The sequence below is a fragment of the Centruroides sculpturatus genome, unplaced genomic scaffold (genome assembly GCF_000671375.1).
Source record: "Centruroides sculpturatus isolate CEXI.00-Female unplaced genomic scaffold, Cexi_2.0 scaffold859, whole genome shotgun sequence".
NCBI classification, from domain to species: domain Eukaryota; kingdom Metazoa; phylum Arthropoda; class Arachnida; order Scorpiones; family Buthidae; genus Centruroides; species Centruroides sculpturatus.
This window is the reverse complement of record NW_019385221.1, coordinates 310,967-316,720: the sequence shown is the minus strand read 5'-3', so window position 1 is coordinate 316,720 and position 5,754 is coordinate 310,967. Positions and strand designations below refer to the sequence as shown.

General features: G+C 28.7%; 1 long non-coding RNA gene across 1 annotated transcript in view; it reads left to right on the top strand.

The window, feature by feature from the left end:
• The first annotated feature begins 4,184 nt into the window (after positions 1 to 4,184).
• Positions 4,185 to 5,754, top strand: part of LOC111636346 — a 14,041-nt gene continuing 12,471 nt past the window's right edge. The window contains exon 1 of the long non-coding RNA XR_002758522.1: positions 4,185 to 4,339. This is a non-coding gene — a long non-coding RNA (uncharacterized LOC111636346). The remainder of the gene's footprint in view (positions 4,340 to 5,754) is intronic.

Sequence of the window (5,754 nt, the reverse complement as noted above, 5' to 3'; positions counted from 1 at the left end):
CAATTTGTGTAAAATCCAAGTCGGATGTATGTAAGCTAATAAATGTTCTCGTTAATCTTATATTGTCTTTTGATTCGTTCACAGTTACAAGAAATCACCACATAAAGTCTCTCGAGTCTCCGTAGATATAACAAACACAGAAATAAATAACACAAAATAAATTGTAGCTATGTGTGGATTCCGCGCGACACATCCGAACATGTAAGCTGAACAATAGTGTTGGGGGTGTGAGTAATCAAGGGTTGCGTGGCACTCAAACAAAAGACGAATCGACGAGATTTGAAAATCGCGTAACTCCGGGTTCGCGTAAGTCGGGGTAGCGTAAGTCGGGGTATTACTGTATATAATATATATATATATATATATTCAGTATACTATTATTAATAAAATACAACAATAATTTCGCTTTCGTAACTGTGCTTTCTACATAATTAATTCTTACATATACACAATGTAGTACAGAAAAAAGTCTTACTTTATAACAGTTTTATGCCTTGGTAACAAACTCATTACATCGGCCAAGACACGTTTTGAGCGTAATTCCTCCTCAACTGACACTGATAAAAATATTAATTAAAAGTTTTTTTTAAATCCACCTAATAAAATCTTAATTTGTTAGATTTAATGAAAATTTTAATCACTGTTTTTATCAGTGTCAACTGAGAAGCTTATATTATAAAGAGGTAATGTTTGTAAGAGGTAATATTATAAAGAGGTAATGTTTGTAAGAGGTAATATTATAAAGAGGTAATGTTTGTAAGAGGTAATATTATAAAGAGGTAATGTTTGTACTGGAAACTAATCTTGGTTGATGTAATGAGTTCATTACCAAGGGTTAAAAACGTTGTAAGGTTATATATTGCGTTAAAACACTTTGTATTTATATAAGAATAAACTATAATAAATAATATAAGTAAAACAAAAATACCTCCAAGGACATCTCTCAGAATAATTAGCAGAATTTTATTTTAAAGATAGCAAAGTACAAAAAAAATTACAAAAATTATTCTGTTATACTATAACATCAATAAATATAGCTAACTCAATAAAAATGTAAATGTTTGCATATATTACTAAAGAAATAATACGGGTAGGTGACGAAAAACTTCGGTCACCTTTTAGCATTAACAGAAAATACCTCGAATACTACTAAAAATGAAACATTTCTATTTATTTAAGTATTATTGATATATTCTACTTATAATTTGCATGTTACACACAAATTGCAATATTCAATTAGTGTAAATCAGTAAAACATATATCTGGAAACGCAGTAAGCTGCGATATTACAGAAATAATTGTAAACTTTCATGAAGAGGGAAAATTCAAGCATCAAATAACAAAGCTAAAATTGAAAAATTAACAGTTTCTGATATTATAAAAAAAAAAAAAAAACACAAGGAACTGGTAGCATTGATCTGGGACTATAGAAGATTATAGAGCTTGCGATCTCAAATTCTTGTGCAAAATTATCAAAAAAAAAACTGTCGATAATAAAAGATTGTTATAGCATAGTTTGAGTCATAAAATGTTGATATTTTTCTTAAAAAGGAAGAAAATTATATATAAAATTCTGATAATTTTTTATAAAAATTTTTTTATCAATTTTGTCTAACCTATCAAATTTCGGAAATAGGTTTAAATGAAAGTATTCCAATTGAAAATATTAATATTCATTGACAAGTGAGTCATATTATTAGATTAATATAATGATAGATTTTAGATCCGAATGAGACAGTTCCAAAACTAATTACGTATATTAAATATAAATATTTAACAATTTTTTAATCTCATTTATTTTCGTCTATACTTAATATTATAAAGAGGTAATGTTTGTATGTATGTAAGTTTGTATGCAGCAGGTAATCTCCGAAACTACTCATCCGATTTCAAAAATTCTTTCACCAATATTTAGAATGGAACTTTAGGGTGGACATAGGCTGTATATTATTCCGTTAAACATTCATATAAATTAAAAGATATAATCTAGGTTAAGGCTTTTATGTCCAACAGATGGCGCTACGAGTACGACGCTCTACGTTTGCTTTTCTGTGAGGCATTATGCTTTTCTGTGAGGATGAACTAAAGCAGATCATCTATCTATTTATATAAATACAAATGTAATGTTCGTTTGTTCTTACCGATTCCTTCGAAATTTTGACACAACGCTGCATTCGAATACGCGCGTATTTTTATATAATATACATGTCGAAATTCAACCCCACTGAAGGGAGATGGTTAGGATTAAGGCTTACGGTAAAGAACTCTGCTTCTATTTATACTATTTTAGATGCGGGTTTTTGCGTTTTTGATCGCGTTTTAATAGGGTACGTGAAGAGAATGTACACTAAGAAGAAATTTTTCGAAAAATTTCCCCCCACCACGGGGGAAGTGTTATAAATTTATAATAGATACATTTTGAGCCACAACAACGCATGGCAGGGTCTGCTAGTTTTATTATAATTCAAAACCTTTAAGGCCGATATTAATCTCTAGTTAGGCTTGCGATTTCCAGTAGATGGCGTTAAAAATGTAATGCTTTTTCTATGGAAAATATATTTTTCAAAAATTCTCAAAAACGGAAGCAGATAGAACCACAGACTTTCTTCGTAAGAAAACTATTTAATTTTTCTATTCAGGAACGGTTCAGAACTTTAAAAAGTAAATTCATTAATTTTCTATGATTTTTAAATCGTGGATACTTATTAGAAATTAACGAATTCGAATATTAAAATTCTGTACCGTACGTTAATAGCAGAGAATTAAATAGGATTTCAATGTTTGATTCTATTTGCTTTCGTTTTCGAGAATTTTCATAAAAGGATTTTCTAAAGAAAAACAAAACATTAAATTTTTAACGCCATCTGCTGAGATCACACGCATAACCAAATAAGTTACAACAGCCTCAAGAGAAATTTCTTTTCTTTAATCTTTTTCTCAATCTTATTTAGCCCATTCGTATCTTTTTCATCTTTATTAATCATTAATACAAATATTCACATTGTTCAAAAGTTATTAATATTTTAAAATAAATGCAATTTTAAATACAAATATACATATGAATAAAACCGAGTTTATTTAATACTTTTTAATGTCAATGATATTTGTAACCACTACTTTCTCCATGGTTGTTAAAATTCTTATTTGTTGTCTTTGATAAATTAAAAGATTTTTTTAAACTTTCGAATTCCATTACTGATTTCATTTGCTGAACGTGCAGTTTTATTTCCCTACATTGATTTTTAATTGCTTAATTAATACTGTCTTTAGTATAAGTTTGTTTTAAAACTAACAATTTGTAGCGTATAATTGTTGGTTTTAAAATTCGTCAGATAAACTCGAAAACTATAATACTTTATAGAAAACTTTAAAGAAATGATATCTTTGACAAACCGTTCTTTGCATAAAATATATTTTATAATATTAGAGTAAATGGAATATTGATTGAATGATGAAACCAGAAGATACCATTAGATTATAAATTAAGATATGTATTTCTTAATGATGTTGGAAGTACAGTACAATAATTCGCGAAGATACGAGGAAAGTCACAATTAAAATATAAAAAATATTTACCATCTTTATAGAAAAAAGTAAATTTGCGTATTGAGTTTCATGATAAATTACTTTACGAGTTAAAATATTAATTTATAACTTTATTCTTTACAAACAGATAAACACTGTTAGTATATGACAGCATTGAATTGCTTAAAAGAAATCTGATGTTCCAAATAGCATTAAAAAAATACCTGAAAATGATCCACTTACAAGAAACTTAAAGTAAAAAATATTTTTTTCTATTTACGTCATTGATTTTGACTTATACTGTATCTTTACTCTTCTGGACGTTTTTCGAAATATCCATAAAGGGAACAGAATATTTCAAAGTTGTTGTATCCGTTCTCTATTAATTGGACTTATTTTATATCTATTTATAAATGTCCGTTTCTGTCTTATGAATAAAACGAAAACATATACTTTGCGAATGATTAAGAAATCAACAATAAAATAAATACACAATAAGCCCTCGATATAACGGACTTTCGTTTTAACGAACAAAAATTTCTGTCCTATAGGAAACGTTAAAATATTTTTTATTCGCAAATAGAACAATTAGTCAATGAATATAAATTACTCAATGCATATTATTATATTATTTTCTTCATACTTATAGACCATAACAATATTTTAAAACATCTTATAAATTTTAAGTTCGTTATTAATATGTTTTTAAACACATTCGATTTAATCAACCTTCGATAATAGCGGACACCAACTATCTCCCGGTAGTTCGTTAAATCGAGAGTTTACTGTAATTTATTTTGGAGCACTTGCAATGGTATGTATCAACTATATATCGAACAAGANAGTGTTTTTCTATTTAAAAAAATGGTTAATTACTCTCAGGGGTAACTTGGAATTGCAATAACGTAATTTCAGTTCTCATTGGAAGTTCTTGTACAGTTAATCGAGGTGGCCTGTTTCGAAAGTTTTGATATCTGATCTCGTATTTCATCTTCTAACTTCTTTCTGGTGATTAAGGAAAGACAGGCGGGCGGACAGACGGACGACAGTGAAAATTTGTAAGTCTGCAACATTTTAAAATTGAATCTCAATGAATTTAGCAATTATTGATAACAGCTACAAAAAATGCAGTTTGGGTGTCACATCCCGTAACAGTCTTTTAAATTTGCACTTCACTTCTATTTAGATAAATGCAATTCTTAAATTAAATCCTTAATTTCTTCTTAATAAAGTAAATACTTTTATCTTCATATCAAATATAAATGAAATATATTTTTATCCCGTAAATAAACCATATTTCAGTTAAACGCTACATAAGACATAATTTTACTTTTTATTAATTTAGCAGATGAGACGGCCACGTGGCCAGGTTAGTTTATGAATCAACTCACCGCTAAGGGAGACTCGTCATCGATCTGGGAGAGCAGTAAGTTTCGAATATGTCGTGCCCTACCCCACTTGACCGCTCTTCCTCATCGTGAATTTGGCCTCATTCGCAATAAAAATGACAAAAAAGGCTCTCTTAGTGCTCTCGGGGTGGAAAGAGTCTAAAATAAATTAAATGAAAATTCACCATAGGATTTATGAGCTTATTCGAATTAGAAATAATTTATATAATGAGTTATAAAAATTAGACAGTTCTAGGATGTGAAGTTATTAGAACACAGTCGAGATAAGAAAAATACTTAATTCCAGTGGTATATTTTAAAAATATAATAATAATGATAAATATACATATTTTTATACTTTTTCAATTATTATGTGTACAGTAATACCCCGAACTTACGCGATAGGTGGGACCGAGCGGTAACCGCGTAAGTCGAATTCGCGTAAGTCGGGGTATAATTTCGCATATAAATACGTACAAATAATTTTTAATTGGGGCCGGAGACTAAAGAAAACAATAATTTAGAAAAAAATATGTTTAATAAAATCTTAAATAATACATATGTATAACAAATTAGGCCTATATTATTTTACAATTTTTTTCACATTCACTTGATTATTACGCCATAATTTTAACATTGTTTCCATCTCAGCGATAATACCGTGAAGATTACGAATGACGCTTGAATTTAAAGATTGAGCATTTTTCACAGCTTCGAGAATTTTTTCTTTGCCTTTTATAATTGTTCTGACCGACAATTCCGGTAGATCAAACTTCTTTGCCAATTCACAAATTTTCATTTTTGTATCGAAGTCTTTAATAATGGGTACGTTCGTAAAGTC